Source organism: Camelus bactrianus, chromosome 12, assembly GCF_048773025.1.
Source record: "Camelus bactrianus isolate YW-2024 breed Bactrian camel chromosome 12, ASM4877302v1, whole genome shotgun sequence".
Lineage (NCBI taxonomy): Eukaryota > Metazoa > Chordata > Mammalia > Artiodactyla > Camelidae > Camelus > Camelus bactrianus.
The window spans coordinates 27720550-27736137 of NC_133550.1; the positions used below are offsets into that span (position 1 = coordinate 27720550).

Below are 15588 nucleotides of genomic sequence, written 5' to 3' on the forward strand. Positions count from 1 at the left end.
TGAATTCATACCGATGTGAATTAATTAATGAATGATAAGTGGGGAGAAGAGAAAGCTGTTAATTGTAGTAGAATACCAACTAATACATGTGGAAGGAATGAGGAAATTAGAAAATCATCTTTGGGCAACCGTTATAGTAATAATTCAAGTCATTAGTGAATGCTAAAACCAGTGGGTGAAAGAATAGGAAATTCTCATGGTCTCAAAACATTTCCTCACAATACATTAATTGAAAAGGGAAAAAGAGTAACTTCAGACTAGGGAAACCCAGTAAACACCACCTCAGTCATGATCAAAGTTAACATCAGCATGAGTAGGACAAATGGAAACCATGTACTCCCTGAGGAGATTCAGTGAGAACATGGCATTACTTCTGAGATGTTCTTGCTAAAAAAGCAGAAGCTGACTCTAGTCATGAGATATCAGATGAACCTGAACGAGGGTTATGTTACACAATAACTGGCCTGTAATTTTCAAAAACATCAAGATCATGAAAGTCAAGGAAAGAGTAAGAAACAGTTCCACACCAAAGGAGTCTAAAGAGACTTAAAAGTAAATGCAATACCACCATGCAACTAACAAGGAATTAATTTCCAAAGTATACAAACAGCTCATACAGCTTAATATTAAAAAAAACAACCCAAATAACCCAATCAAAGAATGGATGGAAGACCTAAATAGACATTTCTCCAAAGGAGAAATACAGATGGCCAGCAGGCACATGAAAATATATACTCAACATTGCTAATTACCAGAGACATGCAAATCAAAACCACAAACCGGGCGTGCTTGGATAAGGAGGAGCCAGGCTGCGACCCGAGCAGGCAATGCGGTAAAAATACTGCTTTGGTGGGACTGGTGCAGAAAGGCGTTCCTTACAGTGATGTTGAAGCGTGGGGAAAAGGGAGCGGTGGCAGAAGACGGGGAAGAGCCCAAGGCTGAGCCAGAGGCCAAGAAGAGTAAGATGGGAGCCAAAAAAAACAAAAAAACAAAAAAACAAAAAACCCGAAAAAGAGGCAGCAGGAGAGGGAGCAGCCCTGTATGAGGACCCCCCAGATCAGAAAACCTCACCCAGTGGCAAATCAGCCACCCTCAAGATATGTTCCTGGAATGTAGATGGGCTTCAAGCCTAGAATAAGAAGAAAGGTTTAGATTGAGTAAAGGAGAAAGCCCCAGATATCCTGTGCCTCCAAGAGACCAAATGTTCAGAGAACAAACTGCCACCTGAACTTCAAGAGCTGCCTGGACTACCCCATCAGTACTGGTCAGCTCCTTCAGACAAGAAAGGGAACAGTGGTGTGGGCCTACTCTCCCGCCAGTGCCCAAAGTCTCCTGTGGCATAGGTGAGGAGGAACATGATCAAGAAGGCCGAATGACTGGCTGAAACTGATGCATTTGTGCTGGTAACAGCCTATGTACCTAATGCAGGCCAAGGTCTGGTACGCCTGGAGTACCGGCATCGCTGGGATGAAGCGTTTCACAAATTCCTGAAGGGTCTGGCTTCCCGCAAGCCCCTTGTGCTATGTGTGGACCTCAGTGTGGCTCATGAAAAAATTGACCTTTGAAATCCAAAGGGGAACAAAAAGAATGCTGGCTTCACTCCCCAAGAGTGTCAAGGCTTTGGGGAATTGCTGCAGGCTGTGCCACTGGCTGACAGTTTCCAGCACCTCTACCCTAATACGGCCTATGCCTACACCTTTTGGACCTACATGACGAATGCGCGATCCAAAAACGTTGGTTGGCGCCTTGATTATTTTTTGTTGTCTCACTCTCTGGTGCCTGTGTTGTGTGACAGCAACATCCGGTCCAAGGCTCTGGGCAGTAACCACTGTCCCATCATCCTCTACCTGGTACTATGACACCTCCCCTAAATTGCTTCAAGCCTGGGAAATAAGCCCACCAAACTAGCTTTACATTTCTTAACCCCCAAACATCTTTGAAACTGCTCTCTAGAGAAATCTGCTCTGTATTTCCCTTCTAAAACTACAAATCTTTTAACTAGGCTTCTAGTAACAGACTTAGGTTTCCTTCAGGCCCAAGGATTTTGTGTATGTGTGTGTGTGTGTGTGTGTGTGTGTGTAGGTTTCCTTTTTTCTCTTTTTACATTAAACAAAAACTACTGATGACTTCCTTTGAGCTGTCCATGTGAAAATAAAGAGCCATAGTTTAAAAAAAAAAAAAACCCACAAAGAGGGGTCACCTCACACCAATCAGAATGGCCATCATCAAAAATTCTACAAATAATAAATGCTGGGGAGGGTGTGGAGAAAAGGGAACCTTTCCACACTGTTGGTGGGAATGTAAATTGATGCAACCACTATGGAAAACACTATTGAGATTCCTTGAAAAATGAAAAATAATTACCACATGATCCAGCATTCCCACTCCTGAGCATATATCTGGAAGAGACGAAAACTCTAGTTCAAAAAGACATATGCTCCCCAGTGTTCATAGCAGCACTTAGCCAAAGCATGGAAGCAACATGTATGGATAAAGAAGATGTGATATCTATACTTTTTATATATAATATTTACACATATATAAAATGGAATATTACTTAGCCATAAAAAGAAATGAAATAATGCCATTTGCAGCAATATGGATGGACCTAGAGATGATCATACTAAGTGAAGTCAGACAGAGAAAGACAAATATCATATGATATCACTTATATGTGGAATCTTTAAAAAATGACACAAATGAATGTATCTACAAAACAGAAAGAGACAGACATAGAGAATGCACTTATGGTTATCAAATGGGAAAGATATGGGAGGAAGGGTAAATTGACAGTTTGGGATTAACAGATACATACTACTGTATATAAACTAGATAAACAACAGGGACCTACTATGTAGCACTAGGAACTATATTTAATATCTTATAATAACCTATAATGGCAAAGACTCTGAAAAGGTATATATGTAAACTATATAAAACTGAATCACTTTGCTATACACCTGAAACTAACACAACATTGTAAATCAACTATACTTCAATTAAAAGAAATAGAGATAAAAAAAAAAAAGTACATGCAGTACGTAATCCTAAATTTGCTATAAAGCACATAATTGGTACAATAGGCAATAGTCAATTGTATCCTTGCAATTTTGCTGTCACATTTCAATTATTAAAAAATAAACAGCCACATGAATATAGAGCTTTGGCCCTACCATGAACTCAGAAAAGGCCTGTACAGGTGGGGTCTTGATGCTTAAGCTTAATTAGCTTCATAATATATCAGTTTCTGCCTGTAAGTACTCAAAAATGGGATGCATTCCTAGAAATAAAGCACTGACTAAATCAATAAATGTGGGTTATTATTACTACAAATTTGGGGAAATATTTTCCCAGTATCATCCCCTGTCTGTTTCTCTTTATTTATCTTCAAATCCCTGGAGTCATGATGTGTCTCCAACCTAAGCATCTTCCAACTTAAATAATACATGGTTAATCCCTCCTGGTCTGCAGTAGCATTTACAGTGCTTCTCAAATGTCAGCGGACTTTCACCAATCTCTTATTATCTGATGATTGCTACTCTTTTTTTCCCCCTCTTATCTCCTTGAGGATATCTTGAGCCTCCTGAGAACCTGTATTTTATACTATATAATCTCACTTATATGTGGAATCCAAAAAAACCGTACTCAGAAGCAGGATAGATTGGTGATTGCCAAGGGCTGGGGACATGAGATGTTGGTCAAAGGATACAGACTTCCAATTACCAGAGGAATAAGTTCTGGGAGTCTAATTACAGCATGGTGACTATTGTTAACAATACTATATTGTATACTTGCAAGTTGCTAAGAGAATAGATCTTAAATGCTCTCTCCATAATGACAACAACAACAACAAAATGGTAATTATGTGAGGTGAAGGGTGTGTGAACTAACCTTACTGCAGTAGTCATTTCACAATATATATGAGTCTCAAATCATCACATTGTACACCTTAAAAAATATTGTATCCTTGAAATTGGCTAAGAGAATTGATCTTAACTGTTCTCCCACACGTGGAAAATCGTAACTATGTCAAATGATGGATATGTTAATTAGCTTGTTTGTAGTAATCATTTTACAATGTATACATATATCAAAACATGATGTATACCTTAAATGTATGCAATTTTTGTCATGTATACCTCAGTATAAATATAAAAAGCTGGAAAAAACTAAGCAAACAAAAACCCTTCCTTTTAAGTCAAGGTAGTTATTTTCCCTTTGCTCCTTTTCTGATCAGCTCAGGAACACGATGTGCACACCTTTAGTTAGCCATCATGGGTCCAAACTGTTTGCCAAATCTTGAACATAAATGACATAGAGGCCAGACATATTGCAGTATATCCATAACTTAGGAAAGCACATTGAGATCTCATTGGCTGAAAGCATTTGGCAACCTTTGGAGCAAGAAGAAAATATAAATTAATAGCATATTGTAATATATTATCAAAAATGACTAAATGAATCAGTGCTACTTGAGTGGCTCTAAAAGGATGTGGTCTGATGTGACTAAAGTGCAGGGAGTAGGGGGAGGTTGGTGGGGGTCACAGTGTTGAAAGTTTTGATGGGCACACTGGGTGATTTAATTTTATTCTGTAAGCAGTAGAGCGCTGTTGTCATTCTTTTAATAAATCAGAGGCATGTTTAAGAAAGAACCTGAAGGTAGTGTGGGGAAGAGACTGCTATAAGAAGTCTGGATACAAGGGGGATTGGAAGCTATTACAAGGGTCCAGATATCATGAAGATATGATCTAAGGCAGTGGGAGCTGAGATAAGAAAAAATTTGCTCAAACCATTGCAGACAAAATAATTGGGGCTCAGTGTCCTATTGAATATGTCAAATGATAGGAAACAAAGAAGATACTTGGTTTCTAGCTTGGATGGCTTGGGGGAATGGATGGTGAGTGTGGCAGACACGATTGACTGCCTGTATGACAATTCACCCCAGAGCAGATTTGCTGGTTGCCTGCCAGTAGAACTTGTTCCTTGGTAACAAAACCCTGGACAACGTATAAAGCTGCAAACGACATTTACCAGCCTTCTTTGCAACGAGGGGAGAAATCTTACCTGGGACCTCTGGATAGTCTCTTTAAAGGAGAGAGATTGGGTTCTTCTCCTTCATTTCTGAGACCCTATCACCTAGAGCGAAGATGCTAGCTGGACCAAGGCATGAAAGCCTTATACAGAAGAGCAGAGTTTAGAGGAAGACTGGACCCCTCATCTCTTCATGGAGCTAAATACAACTGTCCTGGATTGTCTGCCTCTGGATTTCTTCATATATTTAAACTGCTGTTGTATTGGGTTAAACCTAATCGTAACTGATTCAACGACATGCTTTCTTGCCTAACAGAACCATGACTTTATTCAGACACCCACTATCCTCAAGGAAACCATATGGTACAAGAGAAGGAAGCCTACTACAGTGGTCCCTCTCTTTCCATTTTACAGTAGATGATTTGGCAAGTGCTCGTGACACAATTCTGGCCGATGGGAGGACAAGTCTTGTCGTGGGCTCCTAGGGAAGATTTGTTTGTTTGTTTTTCTGATATAAAGACAAACAGGAAAAGAAGTAGCCCCCATCTTCTTCTAGTGGACACTGCCCTGTCTTGATATGATGCCTGGAACAGCAGCAGTGATCTCATGGGAAGCTAGCCTGAGGATAAGCTGATGGACTGAAGATGGCAGGAAGTAAAAATAAAAGCAGTTGGGTCTTGCTTGATGTCATTTAGCCTCTGAGTTAACCGATCAAGGGACTAACCTATCTCCAGAGTTCTCATTATATGGAAATGTACATTTTCCTTGTTGTTCAAACCAGTTGGGTCTGGGTTTTCTGATACTTAAGTTAAAAGCATCTTCACTGATATCTTATTAACTCAAAAATGGAGAAGGAGGTTGGAGGAGGGGGAGGAGGGGGTCTGGAGAGGATTCTGTTTTTTAAATGTTGACTTTGGTAATTTGCTAGGAAGCTTGAGCTGGAGGTGGAGCAAACCGTGGGTCTTGGGGATCCAATCCTAGAGCTGTAGATGAGAATTGGAGCCATGGTTTAGAAGAACTCCTCAGGGAGCACACAGAGTTTGAGAAAAGGATCATGGATGAATGTCCACGAAGTAGTTTCATTTAAAGCATGAGCAAATGAAGAGTCAGAGAAAAGGACAGAGAAAGGGGAATCAAACACCAAAGAGTGGTGACTTCAGGAAATGAGGGGATAGAACTTGAAGAAGGGTTAGTTGCTGCAGGGATGAGACTGTGGGGTTTGTCAGTGTGGAGTTCATGACGCCCTTCGAGGGCACTGCTCTAGTGGAGAGGTTGGGTGGAGGCTTGCTACAGTGGGTTGAGGATACCGGGAGTATTGGTTACTTCAGCAGTTCTCAGATCTTAGAGCTGCTTCATTTTAAAAGAAAAAAGTGATAGACTATCACAGCTTTTGTTAGTTCTGAAGTTGGGCCCAGGAGACTACTTTTTAAACAAGGACTTGGGTGACTCTGTTGTGAGTTGTTCATGAGCCACACCTTAAGGAGCATTGGGTGACTCTTGCCATGAATTACTTATGAAACGAAGAAGAAATGTGGCACTTGAGGCCGAGCAGGGTTGACGGAAGGCATTTATGTTGGGGAAGACTCAAGCATTATTGGAAGGATACCGGAGAGACAGAGATACAGAAGATAACAAAGGTGGTAGCTGGCAGCATAAGGTCCTAGAGGAGAATGTGGTTGGTAAAGGAAGAAGAATTTTCTAAGACATAAAAGAAACAGATAAGGATGGGTAAAACTGTCTACCCCAAACTGCTTGCAGCTGGATTTTCTGTGCTTTTTCATCAACTGTCTTTCTGCTTTTTCTGCCCAGCTGGAGATGTGGACATCCTCTCTTCTTCTGGAAACCCTTAGAGTTACCCTTAAAGATTCTACCCAACTGTCTCCTCCTCAATAAAAAAAGTGAATAAAATGCCTTACATAGAAACTAAAGAAGGATTTTGATTCAATGAAAAAAATATTCTTTTAATCAATCTGATAATTTTTTTTAAACATTTACAATAAATGGGCTACCTCCAGATGTAGTGAATGTCTCATTTTAAGAGATTTCAAGCAGAGGCTGGAACATACTCTGAGGAGCAGTGCGGGCACAACTGATGCACTGGCTAGAGGTTTGAACCGGACAAGACTGTGTCCTTCTCCAACTCTGAGATTCTAGGATTTTGGTAATATTGGACTAGAAAAACCTGCATGGGGGAATAGAAATGAACAAGCAGGGAATAGAGCCAGGAAGAAATTGGAAACTGGAAGAAATTGTCCATTGGAACTGTGAACAGCATGAGAATACTGGGATAGAATAAAAATAGAAGGGAGGAGGATGGCATTCAAAGTAGATTTTACCTTTTATATGGTTTTTGCCTTCAGTTAGCTCAATATTTCCCTAACCTCCAGCTAAGTGATGGTGCCAACGTTTGATGTAAATTCCAAGTTGAAACTTGAAACTGCCTCAGGCTGTGTCTGTACCTCAGTCTTGTAGTGAAGAGAATTTTCAGTCCATCATTAAAGCCAATCCTAATGTTTTCAAGGTGAATATATTGTTGCATAAGGCATGAAAAAGGTGACCAGATGCTGTTGGCTTTCAGGCTCTCAGCTTTTCTTGGGTAGAAATGGCAGGAACAATTATTAACAGCCATGGTATTAAATCTTGGCGGAGAGTAGACATTTTTTGGGAGAGTGAATATTTTTTTTCCTCAAAAACAAAGCAGTTTATTTTATGACTCATGATGATTAATGTGTTGTGTTTTTTTCCATGAGTAAAGTATGTATGATTACTGCTAAGTAAAAGGCTAAATGCAAATAAGAAAAAAACAAGAATAGAGACAAAAGAGGTGCTGTGCTCATTGTGAAAGACAAAGTTGTGCACTACTAATTACATTAATTAGTTGACATGAATAATATATCAAGAAAAAAGGCTGATTAATATCAGTAGTGATGAACTTAAATTATATGGCAGTCTCTTCAAAGCATTCCACGAATTTCGCAGACACTCCTATAGGCACATACCTCCCAGAGCCATCAATTTCTAGTTCCTGGTGAAAAAAACAGGTGTGAGTGGGCTGGTGTCTTGTAGCAAGCGTGCCACAAATGACTGGCAGAATCCAAGCTCAGAACCAAGTTTAACCACTGTCTTGTCTAATCTTTCAAATGTCAATTGGTATCTTAAATCCTTTTCAGAACAGACTGTACTATTGGAAGAATAGCAAACATTTGGCTGATATGGGAGTGATGGCAATACTTGAAATGACTTCACAGTGCCTGATTGACTGAAGGAAATGATTTCCTGGTAGAATGGCTCATTGAGGTAGTGCTGAAAACGCCTGGTTTGGTTTCTCGCTCATCATTAATGATGTGAAGCACAAGTACATAACGGGCACAGTGGGACTCAATCTATTTTATGCACCCATGCCTGACTTTACAACGAGGGACCCAGATGCTATTTTAGAATATGTTTCAAAGTCTCCAGCACACTTCTCCATCTCAATGGATTTCAAGCATCCCCAGCGTCCTTAAGGGAGCCATTGATGAACTTCCTTGAAGCAAATGATTGTACCTTAGAACAACAAGTCCAATAAGTTACTTTGTGGATTACAGACTATACTGTGCGGTCGGTCGTGGCTGAACAGCAGAGTCTGAAATAAGTTTAAAGGAGACAAACCAGTTATAAAATCAGCCCAGAAAAACACGGCTCCAAAACTTTGTGGCTAGGCTAGAATGAACATCTCCCCAGCATGAAGACAGTGGTCTTAGAACAGTGTAGAGAGCATTCAGCACAGAATACACTCTTCATTTGGTTGGAGAGTAGGGTATGCAAGGGGGAGTAGCAAACATACATTAAAAAAAAATGTAGGTGAGATTAGAAGATGGAGAGTTTGGAAGAAAAGGAGTTTGGACTTTTCTTCCTTTGGTAATTTTCCTCTGATCTCCCCATATGAGATTAAATGGTCCAATTAAGTGCCTGCATGATATCTTCTACCAAATACATATCCCAATTCATTGCTACTTCTTAATGTATGTGATTTCCCCATTAGACACCAAAGCTCTGAGGACAGCTTCCTCTCCCTAAGCAGCCAGAAAAGACTTTGGCACACGTAAGGGCTCAATACATGTTTGTTAAATTAATGAATGAGTGGGCAATAAGAAGCCATTGACAGTCTCTGAGTTAGGGAGGCATGTGATTTAGAACAGTTACGGGGCAGTGAGGTTGGAGGATACCTGGGTGCCAAGATTGGGACATCTCCTACCCCTTCTTCAACTACTGCGCTAGGGGTATATCTCGCCTGGATGTAAGCCACCAATAATTGTGTTGTCGCTTTGGAGAGTGTGGGATCTGAAGGAGAAGCAGGTTACTTCCATCCCTTCCACCACTGGGGAACCTTATTGTGCTCCTACCACAACTTGGTCTTAAAAAAATCACAGAGGAGGAAACTGAGTCTCAAAGGAGCTTGTGGTTTTTTCTGAGGTCACACAATGTGAAGCAGTGAAGCTGAGACTGGATCCCAAGTTCCCACATTCCTATCCACAAGCTCTTTCCGCAGCTCTCTAGGAAGATCTATCTTATAAGATTATTTAGGATGAATTTAAGGAGGAGCTATTGCAATTAAGGAGATTATCTCTGGATATGATACGTTGAGGGTCCATGTAAAGGTAATTATAATGTGAGTGAAAAGACAGTAACGGCTCTGAGAGATTTTACTATGGAAGAGCCTATTGTTTTAACATTAGGTTAAGTCTAGAAAAGAGATTTAGGGAGTAAAATGAGTGAAACTAGTAACTCCTGAGCATCCTGATAAGTGTGAGTGAAGAAGATGTTTTGCCCCCAAACAATAATAACAAGTTGTGACAATATTTATATAACAATAATACATGTGGAGTTTTCTGTTGAACAAAGGGTTTAGAATGAAGACTCTTGTAGAAGAAGAGAAAGGATGGGAAAAGAAGCGGGGGTTGTGGGGTGAAGGGAAAACTGTCAGTATGGGTGGAAGAGAACTCTAATTATTGCCAAATAGTGGCAAAACCCCTTCTTTTTTAGCATCAGAATTCTGAGTTTTAGCTGAGTTTATTCCTATACAACCAAAAGCTACATTTCCTAGACTCCCTTATAATATCTGTGGCCATGCTTTGGGTAGTGAAGTTTCGTGGTAGGCAGCTTCTAAAATGGTCCCCATTGGTCATGCCTCTGTGAAATCTCCTCCCCCTGAGTATGAGCTGGATCTAGTGACTCACTGCTAATGATGGAATATGACCAAAGTGAGGGGATGTCACATCGAAGGTTAGGTTGCAAAGGGATGGTGGCTTCCATCTTGGGGTGTCCTCTGTCATTCTTTTGCTCTGAGGGAAGCCAGTTGCCATGTTGTGATCCAGACTACATGTTTATGGAGAGACTCGTATGGCGAGAAATTACTGATGTCTCCAGCCAAGAGTCGGAAAGAACCTGAAGCCAACCAACAGCTTCATGAGTGATCTCAGATCTCAGTGATCTCTGACCCACTGAACCTCCAGATAACTTAGACCCAGCCAACACTTTGATTGCAGCCTGTGAGAGATCTGAGCCAGAAGCACCCAGCTCAGTTGCACATGGATTCTTGACCCACAAAAACTGTGAGATGATACATGTTTTTTTTTGTTTGTTTTAAGCTGCTAAGTTTTGGCATAATTTATTACATAGCAGTAGATAACTAACACAGATATTAAGGAAGTGCCATGAGGTACATCCAGAAAGTCTCCTAAAAGGAATACAGCACAGCCATCATGCGCCATGCTGCCTGGAACATGGCTGTGCTGGTTGGAGCTCCATCAGCCATCTTGGCTCATGGAGTCAAGGACGCTCAAGAACACCCTCCAGGCATGTCAGAATGATGGGTTGGAAGAAACTTGTGGAAGTTTCTGAAGACCTTATGGAACTCCCTTACTGGCCATGGACTGCCTACCTCTGGACTCCTTAACTTAAACTTCTCTAAAATAGCCAGTAGTATTTTGTGTTGTGTTTTCTGTTGTATTGAACCAAACCTAATGTTAACTGATATAGGTGGATAGAAATAAGAACAGTGATAAGCAATATGAACCGGACTCTAAGAGAATGAACAGTGAGGACAGGGGCTTTTGCAGGATGGGCAGCAAGTGCAGGGGTATTTATTACAAAAGGGAGAAAAAATTGTCACTAATTGCTGTTGTCAAGGATGCCCTGAGTAACACACCCTGGTGACAAAGTCAAATATGAGTCCCCAAGTTACATGTGACCTGGGTCCACAAAGCTAAATATGGGCCCCCTGGGCAAAACTTCATAGACGTCATCTGTCCACAAGTAGTGAAATACTCATCTCTGAAATTTATGAACAATTTAATAAGCTCCATATGAATGTTGTGTACACAGTGCCTAATACCAATTTCAGTTCTATTTTATTAAATAGATATTTATTGATCATATATTATGTGCCTGACAATGAAAATATTATCATTTTATCATCATCATTATTATAATTAACATTATTTTATATTTATTGTATAGGCAACTTAGAATAATTAACACAAAAAAGTGCAAATAGATGCTGTGTTGGCTTTATTTTTCACAAAGGAAAAAAATTTCTTCTGAATATTGGCAAATCAACAATGGGCCATTTTGTCTGTCGCCTTCATCACATCAGGGTCCAAAGGGAAAAAATTAGCCACCACTTTCAATGTGCCACTGGCATTAAATCAGCTATAACCAGGAAAATACATTCTTGACGTGCCTTCCTGATAATTCTATCTGCCAAAAGGCAAGGAAAGCAGTGAAGGGGGAAAAAAAATTCTACTTTGGATCTAATCATAGCCCACACGAAAGAATTTGTTGATCAAGTTCTAGAACCCTGGAAAAATAAAATAATGTGGCATAATATTTTGTGACAGTCAAGGAGAGGAAAGCTGCATATGTTCAGTTGGACATATATCATATTACATTTCTATTGATGCTAATCATTATTTTTTATTACAAAATAAGTGTTCATTGCAGAGGAATGCAAAAAATGTAAAAACTGCAAAGGGAAAAATAGTGTAGTAATCTAGAGAAAAAGCTGTTAACATTGTGATGTACATTCCTGGCTTTTTAATACCTGCATTATGTTTCTCTTGTTATACAATTTGTATCATACTTTACATAAAATTTTACACCCTGCTTTCTTCCATTAACAATACATCATAAACATTTTCCCATTTTATTGCATTGTCTACTGAGACATTATTTTAATGTCTCCATGATACTTTGTTAAAAGAAAATACTGAGTTAATTTTCATCAACACTGTGTTCTAGACACTATGTAATGAGTACATTATTGGATTATCTCAGTTAATGCTCATGTCAATCATCATGTTAAGCACTTTTAGGATTCCCGTTTATACTGAGATTTAGGGTAAATAAATAACTTGCCCAAGGCTCTGAAGGTAAGAATTATAAGATTCAGATTTGAGTCCAGCTAACTTAAAACTAGATTCTGTGCTTTCAGCTATTATCTTATAATGTATCTCTTATTGTAGGAATTTATCAATTTGATTTAACCCAATCCCCTATTGTTGAACTTCTAAAGTCTTTCCATTTTTAGACAGTTACAAATAATGCTGCCATTAACAACTTTAGCCATACATTTTTGTGAATATCCATTGTAATTGCCTTAAGATAAAGTTACAGAAATAAACTTGTTGAGTAAGAGAATATGAACAAATCAAAGATGTTTGAAATAGTTAAAAATATATTTGCCATTTGACAGAAAAATATATTTTTCTTTAAATTTATGTTTCTTAGATTACTAAGGAGGTAAGATGTTATTGGCTTTAAATTACTTTTAAAATACCTGATAATATTTTTAGCATAATTTCTACTGACTTTTATATTTTCATTATTGATTTATAGGTACTCTTTACATTTTAATAATAGTCAACATTTTTCATAACTTCTTCAAGTTTTTCTTCTAAAAATTGGCCTTAAGATTGTATTTTTGGTGACTTTTCCTGTTTGAGATTTAAAATTTGGGGTAATATATCAATATTTTCCATAATTATTTTTTCATTTGCTGTCGTGTTCAGAAAGACTTTGTGCTCTCTGAATTTGGACAAACATTTAACCCTATTTTGAGAAAATTTAAAAGGCTTTCTTTTAAAAATTAAATCCAGTCTTTAGCTATGTAAATCTTACATATTTTTAAGTATATGACCTGCAAGTCAAATCATACACAGCAGTCTAGGCTATAAGAGAATTGGTTTATATGTTATGATCTCATGGTACCTTTGACTTTTTTTAGTGGCTGGTGAAACATAATTAGGGTTATGTTGTTATTTGGAGATCGTTCATTTTCGCATCTTTTGTTTGTCTCTGAGAAACGATACGTTATATCCCCGGCAGGATTGCCTGTAATGCAGCTCTAACTGTGTGCAGTGCAGAGTGGGTGTCTCAGTGGGTGACAGACCATTCTCTTTAGTGAAATCTCTTTCTTCATCTATTGGGACTGCCTTAAAAGGAAGTAAATAATTCCTGTTCCTCAGAAGCATTATGGTATTTCTATTGGCATAATCTTTTCATTCTTTCAGCTGCCATTCTACAGTTTCATATATGATATATTTAGCATTGTTATAAATGACAAGGTACCCATTTCTCTGTGGTGGTATGCAAATATTATAGCTCAGTATGGCTGATATCCCACTGAATCCTCAATTTGTACCTTTGTTTTTTTCCCATCAACCTGGATGTGTCTTGTTGAAACCCTTCCAATAGATCTCTTGATTTGCAGATTAAGCTCCTTTAAGTAAATTGAAAGAGGACTGTTTTCTCTATCAGAGTCCTACTTGTTGTCATGGATGCCAGCATGTAGGGTGGTGTTGGAAGCTGGTGGGACCAGGATGAATTGGTGCAATAATAATTAAAGGGTCAAGCTTTCTGAAATTTAATTTTTTAAGACATCTGGGGTTTGTTTTGGTGTATGGTGTGACATGGAAACCTAATCTTATGCTAGTTTTCTTAACAAGTAATGATGTATTTTTCTCAATGATTTGAAATGCCACCTCTTTCATATATTAAATTTATACATTTATGTATACACATTTATGTACATATATTTATACACACGTATCTTCTTCTGGGCTTTTTATTTCCTTATTCTTTTCCATTAGTCACTTTCTTAAGTCTTGTCTCATATTGTTTTCATCATTATAATTTTAAAGCATATTTTAATATCAGATAGTAGTAATCCAAATCACCTCCTGCCAGAAATCAATTCATTGCCTCTCAGCTCCAAATTTACCCTTCATTGAGTGCTCTGGGAAAATGGAGCTGGGTCTTTTAAATATTTTCCCTTGCCCGCTGGCATGATATCACTCTTTGCCAGCAGAGAGCGTAAAGAGACATTGTAAGAGAAAGATGCCTTCCTTCTCAGTCCTGGAGTCTTCTCCCTGGGCAGTCCGCAGTAGGCATGGTTTCTCTAGTGCCTCGCTCTTGCAGTGCACAGTAGTCAGACATAACCAGCAGTTAACAGACTCCCCCAGCACTCCTTTTGGGCATTTTTGTGGGAAGATGCTGTTAGTGAGATATCATTCAAAGAATAGCTTTCCCCAGCACCTAGAAGGCAGATTTCAAGCAAGTGCCTTTGGTGCAGTACCACAGTGACTTCTTTGCCATTCTGTGACCCATGGGTGTGCCGTGAACAAGATGTAGATCTCAGCCCCGGGAGAGCTTCACCCTTCTAGAAGCCCTAGAATGTATGGCTGCTTAGTTTATATGCTATTTTAAAATTCTTTAGCTCTCTCTACTTCTTACTGATGAATCCTTCATTACTCGAATCCCCCTTTACAGTTAATAATTATTACTATTAAATTTCCCTGATTGAATTATTGTTTCTTTTCTGTTTCCTGGTTGGACCCTAAATGATACTATTCTTTTCCCAAAATTTCATAAATCCTCTTTTTATTTTTAGATGAATTTTAGAATATATAAAATTAAAGAAAAGTCCTTTTAGACTTTCCATAATAATTACATTAGTCCTATACATTAATTTGTGATAATTAGCATGCTTTTAATATTGAATGTTTTCTTATAGCTAAACCAGTCCTCCTCTGTGTTCTTCATGGGAAAAAAGTCATTTTCTATATTTAGGTCCTAAACATTTCTTATTAATTTCCAGATATTTTGTTGGCTGTTATTATAAATGTGATCTTTTACTGTTATGTTTTCTATTTGACTCAGAGGTAGTGGTTAACTTGATTGATCCCTGGAAATTTGGCTTTCAGGGGATTAGCCTTCTTCAGAACTTTATGGAACTTGGATAAATCCAAGCATTAAAACAATCAATTTTGGTGTAATATTGAGGTGGTGGATCCGGCCACTGGTCACATAAGGTCTAAACATAAGACTTAAACTCTTATCACTGTTCTAGTTGCTGTGGTTGCATAACAAATTACCCCAGTGTTTAGTGGCATAAAGCAACCATTTGTTCCACTTAGAGATCAAGAATTTGGGTAGGACACAGTGTGTACAGTTCTCTCTTCCCTTAATGACTGGGGCTCAGCTGTAAGACTTGAGGTTGGATACGCAAATCATCCG

The 15588-nt window shown here is 38.7% G+C and overlaps 1 pseudogene; it reads left to right on the forward strand.

Moving 5' to 3' along the window:
- The first annotated feature begins 883 nt into the window (after positions 1-883).
- Positions 884-1859, forward strand: LOC105081400 (DNA repair nuclease/redox regulator APEX1 pseudogene; annotated as a pseudogene).
- The last annotated feature ends 13729 nt before the right edge of the window (positions 1860-15588 follow it).